Source organism: Anomaloglossus baeobatrachus, chromosome 10, assembly GCF_048569485.1.
Source record: "Anomaloglossus baeobatrachus isolate aAnoBae1 chromosome 10, aAnoBae1.hap1, whole genome shotgun sequence".
NCBI classification, from domain to species: Eukaryota; Metazoa; Chordata; class Amphibia; order Anura; family Aromobatidae; genus Anomaloglossus; species Anomaloglossus baeobatrachus.
In genome coordinates this window covers 62,015,192-62,030,219 of record NC_134362.1, presented here as the reverse complement: position 1 = coordinate 62,030,219, position 15,028 = coordinate 62,015,192, and the positions used below count along the sequence as shown (strand labels likewise).

The window sequence follows — 15,028 nt, the reverse complement described above, 5'->3', positions numbered from 1 at the left end:
GAGGTTTCATTTCAAATCCAATGTGGTGGCATGCAGAGCCCAACTCGCGAAAATTGTGTCACTGTCCAAATATTTCTGGACCTAACTGTATATGACCTCACCAGTGTCATCCTCATACCCGCCCATAATCTCGCATCTGCGCAACTACATCACCGGCGCTCGCGCGAGGGAAACTTTATACTCAGCCCCGAGACAGGGGCATAGTGAAATGTGCCTGCGCAAGACTCAAGCAGTGTGGATGATGACGGGGCGCCGTCTTCCATGTAAATCATCACTGGGGGATGGCGAACAGCAGCAAGAGGGGGGACAGAAGCGGAATTAGAGACCGCCCATCTGGCCACCAAACTCATTTGCATAGGAAAAGGTAAGATTTTATAAAGTTCTTTTAGGGGTCTGCAAGGGGGGCCAGCAACAAGGTGCACCTTCCTAGAATGCAGCCCAGGAGCTGCAGAAGGTGAGATTTTTGGTTTAATAGGGAAAAAACTGGTGACAGGTTCCCTTTAAGGCTATGTGCCCACGCTGCGGAAAATGCGTGGATTTTACCGCGGATTTCTCGCGGAAAAGCCGCGGATTTTCCGAAAATCTGCAGCAGCGGCACTTCCAAGCCATTTCAATGGCATTTTGGAAATGCTGTGTCCATGCTGCGGATTTTTCCGCAGCGGATTTGCCGCGGATTTTGATCCGGAAACATCTGCAGCGTGTCAATTATTGTTGCGGATTTTGGCTATAGAATGGGGAAAAAAAAAAATCCGCATCAAAATCCGCGGCAATTTCGCGGTAAATCCGCGGCAAAAAAAGGTGCGGATTTGCCGCGAAAGTCGCGGATTTTCATGCAGAAAAATCCGCAGCAACATTCTACCGTGGACACATAGCCTTAGTCTCAGGTGTTATTTCCATACAACATATTACTTAATTAGGATTCCATTTCACTCTGTATCTGAGGTTTCCCGGCATTAAATGTCGTCTATCAGCTATTACATAAAAGTAGTGCCCCGTCTCGCACAGAATTACAGATTACATTAGTAGGTTTCTGAATTCAAGTCATGTTGACATCACAAATTGTTGCTGCCCGTCAGGAGATCTGGTTCAGAGATGACATTAAGTGTTGGAGGCTCCAGCTCTTTTCTTTCTGCTGAAGACTTCTATAAAAAATGGTTTGCAGTGGAAGGAAAATACGTGTTACATCTCCTTCCCTGCTCAGTGCAAGATTACAATCTGAAATACAGTTCACATTTTAATAAAGTGTCAGGAAACTAAACCACTGCCCTGCCTGACAACATCTTTTTAATATTTTGCATTACAGCAAGAAGGGCATTGGAGATTTAACGGCGTGATATGAAACGCTTGTATATTTGCTGTTAATTCTCTTGTTTGTCAAATACATACTATATGAAGAAAAAAACCCTGAAAATATTGGTGAGGCCAAGGTCCCCCCAAGCTCCCAGTCACTTGCCTCTGGTAATGAATACGTCTGAAGGATCTAAGTGTTTCAATATGCATCAAGATAGCCTTAGTTAAAGAGGCTTTCCATCTCTCCTTCAAAAGTGGGCAGAATCAAGGGATTGTAACTAGGGATGATCGAATACTTCGATTATTCGGCTTTGCGAATATTTTCCGGATATCTCACCGCTATTCAACTATTTGCGAATATTCGATGCGCAATGTAATTCTATGGGAAACCCGAATAACAACTATTCGGAACTATTCGGGCTTCCCATAGACTTACATTGCGCATCGAATAGTCGAATAGCGGCGAGGTATTCGGAAAATATTCGCGAAGCCGAATAATCGAAGTATTTGATCATCCCTAATCCCTAATCGTTACGAAAAATAGAAGGAAGTGTTGTTTACTCCTTCGAATCCCCGTCACCCCAGTGCCCCCCACTTTGATGGCCTCTAGCGGGACTAGTAAAGATGACATCCTGCCCATACCGCTAAAGCCATCATTTAGATGCAGGGTAAAGTGACCGATGGATGGGAAGTCGTCTCACCAGAAGGGATTACTTTGAAGGCAAAGGAATGGAAAGGGGTGAAAAATCCATTTAACCTTTTCCTATCCTGAGTCCCCCAAAAATTCCGTTACGCTCCTTTGTCGAGCCACGGCCTTGTTTATCATTCACATGTGAATAATTAATTTCCTGTTGATTTATTTTACAAAATTCATTCATATTGCAAAATTCTGGTTTGATGCTTTTTTCCCAATTATAATAGTTTTTCAATGGGCAGAACAGGAAATTTTATTGGCTAGGAAAAGGTAAATGTGCAGTTTTTGTGGAATCACTGTCATAGTGGATCTCTGGTTTATTCACCTAAAGAGGACCAACCACCAGGATTTTCCTATATAAACTAATGCCAGTGCTATACTGGCGCTATCATGCTGATTGTATACATACCTTTAGTTGTGAGATCGGATGTATAGTTTCAGAAATACAGGCAAGTAAAGTTTGTGAAATGCACTGTTATTTGATGAGAGGTGCTGCAGAATATCTAATAGGTGGGGTTGGTTTAGCTAGTTATTCCCGCCTCTGTCTGCCTGTCTGTCCTTCTTATCCCTGTCTCTGTTATTAAAGGGGGAAAGAGCCCTCATATACAGCATTCAAGAATACTGATATGGCTATGTGCACAAGTTGGTTTTTTACTGCTTTTTTCATGCTTCTGTTTACCTGCAATGTTAGCTTAAGCCTCTTAGCTTTACCATTAGTGGGTCTCAGCAGGCGTGAACTGTAGTCCGACTCCACCACCCTCTGTGATTAGCAGCTTCTGTTTATGGAAATGTACACTGAAAGCCTGGTGTGGGTGGGGGAAGCTCCTAGAGCTCTATGACATACAAAAAATAAAATGTGTGATTATGTCAGAACAGCTGCAGCCAGTAATCTAAGTGATACATCGATAGATGCAGAATCTCTTTGCCTACATCATGCTGCTCTTAGATAAGGTAACAAAAATCTGCTGACAGATTCCCTTTAAGTATCCCTGCACTGTCATTAAGCATTGATGCAGTGTATTTCAAAATGTTTAGTACAGGTAGCATGACTTGGACCTCAGCATGTGTCAATCATGAGTTAGTAGGCATACTAGTGTGCTCGTGGAATGACTGACAGCAGTCACAGACTAGTCTGGGTACGCATACGCAGGCGTTAAACAGTTTTAAATACAATGCAGCAACACTTACGAATGATAAGGGGGTCTTAATAAAGGTATTAAGGGGCTAATAAAGAGAGCTCCTTATTATTTTCAAGAGGCACATCTGGCTCTCAGGTTCCTATGGCACATCCTATGGAATACCCATCTAATTTTTTTTACTTTACATAAATGGTGGAATTTAATTTTTGCACTCTAGTGCATAAAACGGCAATGTGCAGCCCCCAGCTGGTGTAAAACTGCAACTCCCAGCATGCCCTGACAGTTGTAGTTTAGTAGTAGTGTCTCATCGCAGGTTGCTCAACCTAGTTCTTGTGTAATCAGCTTTCAAGGCAGCTTCGGAGGCAACATCTCCTAGGAAAACCTGCTGGGGCATTATCTGGAGAAAGCATGCTCTTCTGACACCAAGAAATCTGTGCAGGAGAGCAGGCTGTACTATAGGCGCCGGCTAAATGTATCACCGGCTATTATGTCAGTAAAGCCCAGTATATTGCAGTAAAGTAGCAAAGATGATAGGATTTTACATTTGCCGACAAAATAGTCCATGTCAATCAAAACCGAAGCTTCACTGTCAGCTACAGACCTGATGCTTTTGCTCTGCAATTACACAACTGACTACTTTTTGCCTTTCCATATATTCCTCCGGAGAAATGCAAAGCAGAGCAAGCAAAAACATAGCAAACCTAAGTGAATTAATTGCAAATTACATTCATGGAGCCTTTAAAAAAAAATAAAAAATTTGGTGCTGAATTTTAGCGCCACTTAAAGATCACAGATGGGTAGGAAATTATATGCTTATTATAACTGCATGTACTGCGATTGCAATGTATGCTGAAAATGATTATATACAATTATGGCACAGGGAATAAACCTAAGTGAAAAAATATAGTACTCATGAAAAAAAAAAGGAGGTACAGCTGGAACAGTATGGAGAGCTGCGCAAAAGTGAATAAATAGAAATCAGAAATGACACTGCCTGGATGAGGAAATCATTATCATTGCAATTAAAAGCAGGAGATGGATTATTGTCCATCTCTTTATGTAATAATAATGTTTCCCTATCATGAAAAGTGCACTTAAACATGTAGCTTAGATAAGGTTTCACTATATAAGTTATTAGTGGTAACTCCAAGCTCACAGCACCAAACCTTAGGTTCCTATTTTTACAAAATGCATACCCCTCCACCCCAAATCTCGATGGATGTAAGACCCCTTAATTGCACTTAAGGCTATGTGTCCACGGTAGAATGTACCTGCGGATTTTTCCGCATGAAAATCCGCGACTTTCGCGGCAAATCCGCACCTTATTTTTGCCGCGGATTTGCCGCGGATTTTTTTTTTTTTTTCCCCATTCTATACCCAAAATCCGCACCAAAATCCGCAACAATAATTGACATGCTGCAGATTTTTCCGGATGAAAATCCGCGGCAAATCCGCCGCAGAAAAATCCGCAGCATGGACACAGCATTTCCAAAATGCCATTGAAATGGCTTGGAAGTGCCGCTGCTGCAGATTTTCGGAAAATCTGCGGTAAATCCGCGGCAAAATCCGCGGTAAATCCGCAGCGTGGGCACATAGCCTTAGGGTGCAAAGTACATCTTACCCCAATGTGAACTAATCAAACAATTTGCTCACAAGTGACAGCACAGGTAAGACATCACGTAAAATATATTCACCCATGATTAAATAATTCTTCGCCCTTCTTTAAATTAGCCTTACCTTTAGAGTGGCCCGTGATCTGCCGGGTGGGTATACAATCCACAGCGACTTTGATTCTGTTGATGATCCTGAAGCAGTGACATGAGAAGACTGCAGAAACTATAAAAGGCATGTGGTTTTTCAGGAGGGGTGAACGGAAGAAAAGAGTTCATTGCCCGGTTTAATGCCAGAGCACTGAACGGAAGGGGTCAGACGCAGATCCAAAAAAAGAACTTCTAGAAAGCCCTGGAGTAATTGTCTTCTGATTCTAAACACATGAACAAGTGTCCTCTAATAGCAGCAACATAAAAGGGATAGAAAAATAAAAGCGGAGACATCTTGCTTTATGAGAATAAAGGTTTTTTTTCTCCCTTGTCTTTTTGGTTAACATTATCATGACCAGACAATGATCCGAAAAAGGTTACTGCGGAGCAAATTAAAGTGTCACATAGATCATCAGTAACAAGTGTGCTGGAAGAAGTCATATCCAAAAGTGACGGGAAACTAGGAGTATTTATTCTCTACAATCTGGGATTTTACAGTCCTGCATAACACTGAAGGTCAGCATTGATTCTGCGGCCGGTATCATAATTTAGTGTAATGTGACAGCACTCAGCACAGTCATATATAATAGCAGGGAGAACGCCTGGTGCTTAGTCCTCAGAAATGCAGAGACTTAATCATTTGTACATGAATATCATACACTCTTCATTAAAGGATATTTTTTTGTTTTAGTAAATAGAAATTATTCATTGTATGATGAAGTGTTAAACAATCTTCCAAACACACTTTCTGCATTAATTCCCCATCACTGGGACCCAGGGGAGTCTTGTTTTCACAGCCGGGGATAGAAGCTATACCGGCCATATAGTACAATACAAAGGGAAGGGGAAAGGAATGCCCTATCACTAGCAAAAGGGGGAAGTGGTGACCCCTGACAACAACCTGCAGCTCACCCTCACCAACCCTATACAGGTTCTGCACTTGTCACCGAGCTGGATACCTCACCTTAGGCAAATCCTGATCTGGGCCCTAAGTAAGGATGGAGGGTATGAACTCTTTGTCAACACCACTAACGCGAAGGGAGAGAATAGGAAACAATACAAAGGAAACACAAGTGCTATCATCTGAGCCCAAGTTGATAGCAAAAGTCAAACACATCTTAGGAGCAGCTACCACAGAAATATCTGGAACAAGAGGAGATGACCGCTGCAGACCACAGTCAGGAACAAATATAAACCACACCCAAAACACCCCAGGAGGAGCTTTATAAAGGAAGTCAGAGGCTGGCAACTGAGAGGAAAAACTGCCAGTTTCCCAGGGTCATAGAGTCCGCTGCTGCCAGAACTGTCAGATAACAATATGTGCTGCTAATCTCTGGAGTATTCTAACACTCACTGCTACTGGATTGTCAGCTGGCTGAGATACCGCCGTGACACATTCGTGACACTTGTTTAGAATAACAAATCAAAAAGACTGCTGGAACACCATTGCAAATGTGAACAGGGTGCTAGCTAAAAAATACACAATCTATATAAAGTGAAAGCTGCACACCAAATTCAGAGAAATCTGAACAAGCATAACTGCTTTATAATACATAAGGAATGGCACAGAGATGTTCATGTTTGACCACCAACCCAGTCATTGTTTATGGAACTGGCTGGGACAGCAGAGTACAGACGACAGCTCTCGGCTATTTCCGGCAGCCCCGTAGATCATGACTGGAGTGGAGGTCCATTCGCTCCATGCATATATAACGCTACACTCTTCAAGATAGGCAGTTCAAGTTTAATGGACAGGGGTATCCTTCGGATTACGGGATTAACCTTTAAATGCCTTATTAAAAAAATTGCCATTTCAGCAATTCCAAGATTCTGTATATAAAATAAATAAATAAATAAAATTATAAGTCTATGTGGGGTCTTTTAATTGAAGTAGCGACATGTGTCCACCCAGTGGCGGAATCATAATTAGACATGAGGAATGCGAGGAGCATTTCAATATTGAAGGCCATTTTCCTACATAGTGTAAATACTGCAAAATCTTCCCCTTGCATTTTTTGTTGCGTTTAAAATATCCAAGTAAAGTGGATGCAACTTAATGAAAACTCCTGCCTACTGTGCTTTCAAGGCTGAGCTCACGTGTCCAGTAATCATCTGTTAGAACAGATCCTGCAGAGATCCATTGGCAAAAAAAAGTTCTACAAACACAACTTTTTTGTTTCTGCAGGACCAGTTTTTTTTTTTTTTTTTTAACATTGGAGTCTATGGAGAACAGATCCGTTAATGCATTGCTATTAAGCCATCCACTTTTCTTTAATTTATAAAGGATCCATTTTGTGCTTACAGGATCCTTTTCTCATGGAAGATAAATAGCAATCTGTTACCGGATCCATTCGCCAAAGACTCAAATGTAAAAACCAATACTGGACAAAACAGTTATTAACCAACAGACAAAAAAGTTGTGTTTGCAAAACTTTTTTGCCAACAGATCTCTGCAGGATCTGTTCTATCGTATGATTACTGGACATGTGAGCTGTTGCACTTTTTTTGATGTGTTTATTCTCTATAGGTTTCTCTGTGGAGCCTGAAAAAACACATAAAAAATAATTTCGCGTTTTTAAGTATAAAATAAAAACACTTTGTACTAAGAGAAATGTGTTAAAAAACACTGCTTCACATCTGCACCAAAAATACATTATAGAAAGAAGAAAATGTAACAAAAAAAACCCTGTAAAAATGCACTAAGAGAAAATTGTATTGTGTACTTTGGTGCAGACAAACCTAGGTGAAAAGCAAAAAAAAAAAATGCAGCACTGATACTACACGTGAACATGGCCAAACTGATCATTAATGTGGACAGTAACTACAGACATGGTAAAAAAAAAAAAGCGTGATAAACAATATCGGGCAATTGTGAGGACCCCAACAGCCAACCTGCAATTCACTAGCTGCATTCTTGTATATAACTTGTGACGCTTTCATCAAATAAATTAATTCAATTGCTTCCAATCTAAGCAATGACTTCTAGGGTAAATAGCCTGAATATAAACAATGCACCTATTCTCTGCCAGCAGTCCTTGGAAATGATAAGTACATTTACCACAAAGGCTCACATTTAGGGTATGGTTCCATTTGCGTTTTGCACTGACGAGTGCAATCCGATACATCGGATTGCTCTCACTCTAGCGCAAAACTATGGGGCAGTCTCCATCTGCGATTGATTTCTCATGCCATAGCGGCATGCTGACTGAATCGCAGCATGCTGCATTTGGCAGCGAGTCTCGGCTTATGCACGCCCATACAAGTCTATGGGAGAATGTGAAACATCGCACTGCACTCACATGTAATCTTAGTACAATGCGATATACGCAGAGACAGGCAGTGGCGGAGATGGGGAGAAAGTGCTCCCTCTCTTCTTGCAGGGTGATGTGGCGGAAAACTAACGCTGCACATCACCCTGAAAACATCATCCCCACTGTCACACAAGGTGGAGGCAGCATCCTGCTGTTAGGCTACTTTCACACATCCGGTTTGAGCACTGCGGCTCAATCCGGCTGTGAAACCTATGCAACGGATGCGGCGAAAACACCGCATCCTTTGCATAAGTTTTTACATGCGGCCGGTCCGTTTTTTTCCGGTTGCGGCACGCTACTGAGCATGCGCAGTGGAAGAAGCCGCATGCGGCGGCCGGATGCGTTTTTTCCGCATCGCGCCGCATCCGGCGTCAATAGGCATGCATTGAAAATGCGCCGCAGCGGCTGGATGCGGCGCAATGCGGGTTTTTTTGCCGGAGCAAAAAACATCGCAGGCAGCGTTCCATCCGGCTGCGGCATCGGCTAAATCTGCCGCATGTGGCAAAAACCGGACCGAACGCAAGCCCATGCGGCACAATACGGCACTAATGTAAGTCTATGCAAAAAAACCCGCAACCGGCGGAAAAATAAACGGTTGCGGTTTTTCTGCAGAGTGCCGTATTGTGCCGCAGAGCAAAAACCGGATGTGTGAAAGTAGCCTAAGGCTACTTTCACACATCCGGTTTGAGCAGTGCAGCTCAATCCAGCTGTGAAATCTATGCAACGGATGCGGCGAAAACACCGCATCCTTTGCATAAGTTTTTACATGCGGCCGGTCTGGTTTTTTCCGGTTGCGGCACGCTACTGAGCATGTGCAGTGGAAGAAACCGCATGCGGCGGCCGGATGCGTTTTTTCCGCATCGCGCCGCATCCGGCGTCCATAGGCATGCATTGAAAAATGCGCCGCAGCGGCCGGATGCGGCGCGATGCGGTTTCTTTGCCGGAGCAAAAAACGTTGCAGGCAACGTTCCATCTGGCCGCGGCATCGGCTAAATCTGCCGCATGCGGCAAAAACCGGACCGAACACAAGCCCATGCGGCACAATACGGCACTAATGTAAGTCTATGCAAAAAAACCGCAACCGGCGGCAAAAAAAACGGTTGCGGTTTTTGTGCACAGCGCCGTATTGTGCCGCAGAGCAAAAACCGGATGTGTGAAAGTAGCCTAAGGAGGCTTTTCTTCAGCAGGGACAGGGAAGCTGATCAGAATTTATAGGAAGATGGATGGAGCTAAATACTGTGTAGCACTAGAGGAAAACCTGTTAGAGCCTGCAAAAGACTTGAGTGTGGCAGTGTGGCAAAATCTCCACACACCATGGGGGGGATCAATAGCTGCATGTCGGAAACAAAATCATGCAGCAATTGACTATCACAGTGGATAGAATTTTTCTGCATGCGGCCGGCTGCAACATTTTGCCGTACTCTATATGTGCCGCCCAGGGCTATGGGGTACTTGGTCCCAGGCAGTGTACTAATAGGATGTGTCACTGGGTGGCCATTGCCTGGTTCCGTGACCCTGGAGGCGCTTTTAAAAAGGGGTTATATACCGGGGAGTAGTTAATAAAGTTTATGTCGTGACGCCACTTGCAGGTTGCGGTTAAGGTGATGGAACCGCCACTGCACAGTCTTTCCACTGGGGTGATGTGATGGCAGCCTGCATGTTGGGTCTTCCGCAAGTAGGGCTGGGGCCCCAGGGGTTAGGTGATGGAGTTAGGCGCGGTAATGAGGTAGGCCACACAAGGGTTGCTGTATAACTGGTTCTCTCGTCTCACAGTAGATGGTAACTGGTACCCGGAGGAAGGCTGGTATTCACCGCTGGTTCTCTTAATCCCAGTGCCGGTTGATGACCTGGTGGCTTCTTTCCCCTGCACATTTCTCAAGTTGGAGGGACCCTGTGGCTTGGAGCGTCTGTGGGTCCCCTCCTGTTTGTCTCTCAGTCTCTGGTCCATACGGTGGCAGTGTGAACCTTATAGCGTCAGTGTTCTGTTCCATGCCTGGTTCTCCCGTTACTGCTGGTGCCCCCGGAGTTCTAAGGTCCGTGAGGTCCTGGATAGTCCCCCTCACTGTGCAGATTTTATCAGGTCTGCCTGGAGCGTTTGCCTGACCTAGGGCTCTGCACCCAGTCGGTGCTATGGTTCTGGAAGTAGTTTGCCGTACTCCACCAGCAACTACATGCCTGGGCCCTCAGATCATCGTCATACTCCCGTGTCAGAGCAGTTACGTTCGTCTCCTCTCACTTCCACTCTCCAAAACTCTCACTAACTTTATGTTTGTCCCCCCCCCCACCTGGTCGTTGTCTAGTGCAGGGTTCCCCAACTCCAGTCCTCAAGGCCCACCAACAGTGCATGTTTTCAGGATTTCCTTAGCATTGCACTGCTGTTAGAACCAGCACCTGGGCAGGTAATTACATTAACACCTGTGCAATACGAAGGAAATCCCAAAAACCTGCACTGTTGGTGGGCCTTGAGGACTGGAGTTGGGGACCTCTGGTCTAGTGGACTGGATCGGCTCCACCATGGGTGGCCATCCATTGGGTCCAAGTCTAGTCTGTCACCAGTCTGTATGGATGGGGGGGAAACTGGGATTGTAATGTGTTTTGCTGTTACCGTCACTGCTCTTCCAGGTCCCTGGCGGTAGGCCCTGCATCTTTGACAGGATGCAGTACCTTGTAGTGCCCTGATGGGTTCAGGGGCGCTACATATATCTTGTGGCATTGTATATCAAATCAATTAAAAAGAAAAATATATTGTCAATTATTCTTCCCCTTTAAAGCACGTGCACTCTCAGCTTCTGTTGCAGTTTGTAGAATCTCAGTTATCTGATTATCTGCCTTGTTGTCAATACACAAAAGGAAGACAATAAATCCTGGATATTGCCAATCTGGTCAGCGGATACAAGGAGCTCAAGATGAAGTAGAAGACAGTAAGTTGCATTTGTTTAAGTAACAAAAAGTAATTTTCTGAAGTTACGGCATTGGGTTTTTCATCTTGCGCAGCATTCAGTCGGGTTAGATTAGGTGAATATGGTGCTGGGGATAAATTGCACGTTATGCACATCAGTAAAAGCTGAGTTATTTAGAAGACAGCAGGATGGATACCGGAGCGGTGAGAACGCAGAGCAAGCTACTAATTGTCAGCAACAGGCTCTCTGGGGAAGGAGTTCTGCAAGACTATAGACAGGTGGAGATGTAGGAATTCAGCACACGTCTTCCCTCCTCGCAAATCGATAGGTGAAGCCTCCTATGATAGACACAAACCTGTTGCTCTTTTAAGCGGAGATTAACGTATGTTTAACAGTTGATCATATATTTGTTTGGCGAGTTATTACACTGTAGTCACAATCATAATTATTCACCCCCCTTCCCTATTGCAAATTAGAATAATTAGCAAAATATATAAACTTGTTGCAGTTTACGAAAAAACAATGAACTGAGAACAATTATGTAGATTAATACAAGTAATATAACAAGCGAGTTCTCCACACTCAACACACAATGCCACATTTACTGACTACTACAGTCTCAGAATCCTTCAATCCTTCATCATGACCGGTTTTAGTACTTAATAGAGCCCCTCTGGCTGTTATAACCTGCTGCAAAAATGATGTATATCTTATAGGCATTTCTCATGGGCAATGGCTTCCAGGTCCCACATAGTTTTGGATTTGAGTGGCACAACCACCTACTTGAACCTCATAGAAAATATTTGATGAGATTTTAAGTCAGGCGACTGAGATAGTCAAGACTTATTCGAAAACCAAGCCTTGGTGGACTTTGTGGTTGCATGCTAATATTTCCCTATTGGAAGGTCCAATGACAATGAAGCTTTAGCTTCCTCATAGAAGGCATAACATTATCAACCCAGGATTTCCAGATACTTGATTGAATCTATCCTGCCAGCCACACACTGAAGATTTAAATGACAGAGGAAGCAAAGAAGCCAGAAAGCATCACCGAGCCACCACCATGCTTCTCTGTAGGCAGGGTGTTAGTTTTGGCATATGTTTTATTCTTCTCCCATACTCCCAAAATGTTCAAGTTTTATTTCATTACTCCACACAGCAAACTTTCAACATTTCTGTGGCTCATTTATATGGTTTTCAACATTTTTTAAGTGGACTTTTCTTGTCCTTTTGGGTCAGTAGAGGTGCATATCTTGGAGACGTATTTAATATGCATCCTACTCACAGTAGTGTACCCAGTGTTACTATAACTTTGAACTTGTGAATCCTGCTTCAACTCTCTTGAAGACATTGAATGCAGTTGTATTTTTTATATATGTTTCCTTGTTTGTGCAAGGTTATTACCTCAACCTTTAAAATCCAAGGATATTAGTAAACTGGAGACCATTACCCATGAGGAATGGGTCAAGATTTCTCAGGAACACTGTTAGGCCCCTTTCACACATTAGTTTTTTGCCATCAGTCGTAATCCGTCATTTTGTGAAAAAAACGGATCCAATGCTGGATATGTATTTTTTCCATTGACTTGTATTAGCGACGTATTGAAACGGATGGCCTCACGTTTCATCCGTCGTGCGACAGATCCATCGAAAAATGTTTGTCCGGCCGACGGAGCAGACGTCCATAGGAACGCTTTTTGTGTGTGTTGAAAAAACAGACAGCGACGGATCCGTCGTCGTCCGTCGTTTGTTATAATAGAAGCCTATGGGCACCGGATCCATCGCAATCTGTCAAATGACGGATTCCGGCACTGGATCCGATTTTTTGTAACTGAGCATGCTCAGATGTGTAAATTCCATTGTGGTCAGATAAAACTGTTTTACGACGGATCCGTTTTTTTTACTGCACCCGTCGCATCAGTTTTAGCACAATCTGCACTTGGTCCGTTGCATCAGTCATAAAACGGATTGTGACTGATGACAAAAAACTGATGAGTGAAAGGGGCCTTTAGAAGCTGATGTCTGTCTATGAATCATGTTTGTGACAGGTCTTAACAGTTAGAAGTGCTCTACTAAATACTATTGTCAGGATGGGTTGAATAATTCTAAGGCAGGCTTTGCACATTACGACATCGCATGCCAATGCTGCGATGTCGAGTGCGATAGTCCCCACCCCCGTCGTACGTGCGATATCTTGTGATAGCTGCCGTAGCGAACATTATCGCTATGGCAGCTTCACATGCACTCACCTGTCCTGCGACATCGCTCTGGCCGGCGAACCGCCTCCTTCCTAAGGGGGCGGGCCGTGCGGCGTCACAGCGACGTAACACGGCAGGCGGCCAATAGTAACGGAGGGGCAGAGATGAGCAGGATGTAAACATCCCGCCCACCTCCTTCCTCCTCATAGCAGCCGGGACGCAGGTAAGGAGATGTTCCTCGCTCCTGCGGCTTTACACACAGTGATGTGTGCTGCCGCAGGAACGAGGAACAACATCGTACCTGTCGCTGCACGGCATTATGGAAATGTCGGCGACTACACCGATGATACGATAACGATGCTTTTGCGCTCGTTTATCGTATCAAAAAGGTTTTACACACTACGACATCGCAAGTGACGCCGGATGTGCGTCACTTTCGATTTGACCCCACCGACATCGCACCTGCGATGTCGTAGTGTGCAAAGCCGGCCTTAGACTGCAGTAGTCATTAAAAACAGCATTTGGGAAGGCCTTTCAGCTTCCCTTTCTGGTTTCCAAACATATGCCAATATTTGGTCACCCCGAGTTCCCCCAGGGAGCTGAAATTAAGAGGGTCATTGATCAGAGCTGTGACCAGTTGCAGACACCGGGGTCCATTATGTGCCGGGAGGAAAAACGGTGGATGTCTCCTCAAGAAATTATGGACAAATTCAAGATACACGGGAAACATTTCATACAGGTCCTGCAGCTTCATTCTTTTTGTCAGTCCAGACTCAGAAAGTTGGAGAGGGATCTGTCTCTCATGCCTTAGATGACAGTATAGGCCCGCGCACCCAAACGGCGAGTATCACCTCAATGTACAGCACCATGATGCACAAATTTGTTAAATTAAAACATATCAAAAATGTTCAGGACATGGGAGAGGTGGACAGGAGATGAGGAGATAGCGAAGACAATATTACAAGGGTGGCAATGGGTGAGAAAATCCATCTTGTGTGAGAGATGGAGGGAGACTTATTTCAATCTCATGCACACAGCGCTGTATGGCTTTAACATCCCGCCTTCCCATAGCTGCCCTGGCCGGATTACAGCGTGTCCTAAGTGTGGGGTGCGCTTTACGAATATGTGGCATGGGGTGTGGGAGTGCACAGAAGTAACAACATATTGGAAGCAAGTAAGGCACCAGATTCAAGCATGTTGGGGAACGAAACTTCCACAAACACCACAGGCTCTGCTCTTCCACCAATTACGCCCCCCCGAATCTGAATCTCAGAGTATAGTACACAAAGTAAAGATTCCTAGAAACATCCACACATTTTTAGTGGTGGCTCTTCGGGCTTTGTTTAGTGAGTGGCTTAAACCAAACACTCCATCAATGGGAGCAATAATATCTCAGATGAAACATCTATTGAGACTGGAACTGATAGAAGCAGAAAGGGGTAAAGAAAAGTCAGCAGGAAAAGTTTTTCCGCTGTGGAAAAAATTCATTGGTTTTCATTATAGTCCTCAGGAAATCCTGAAAATAATTAGCCCTTTCCGCCATACAGACTGGTATTGTCTGGAAGACCTGGGAGGGACGTTGGGGGTTTTGGGACCATCGTTAGACACTTAGCATGTACCATATGGAGATGGTAGTCGACACAATAGCAAGAACATAATTGTGGAAGGGCTCACACTCACATTCTTATTCTTTGTTTGTGATACTACCTGTTATTTTTTCTTCCTTTACAAGGTTTA

At 44.2% G+C, this 15,028-nt stretch overlaps 1 protein-coding gene across 4 annotated transcripts in view; it reads right to left on the bottom strand.

Annotated features, from left to right (window-relative positions):
• TSPAN4 (tetraspanin 4) overlaps positions 1–15,028 on the bottom strand; it is a 732,067-nt gene that overhangs the window by 662,347 nt on the left and 54,692 nt on the right. The window contains exon 1 of one of the 4 annotated variants that reach the window (XM_075326923.1): positions 4,861–4,881. The exons of the other annotated variants lie outside the window; for them this stretch is intronic. The gene's annotated coding sequence lies outside the window, so the exon portion shown is untranslated. Of the gene's footprint in view, positions 1–4,860; positions 4,882–15,028 lie in introns of those variants that run through there. 4 annotated transcript variants of the gene reach the window in all.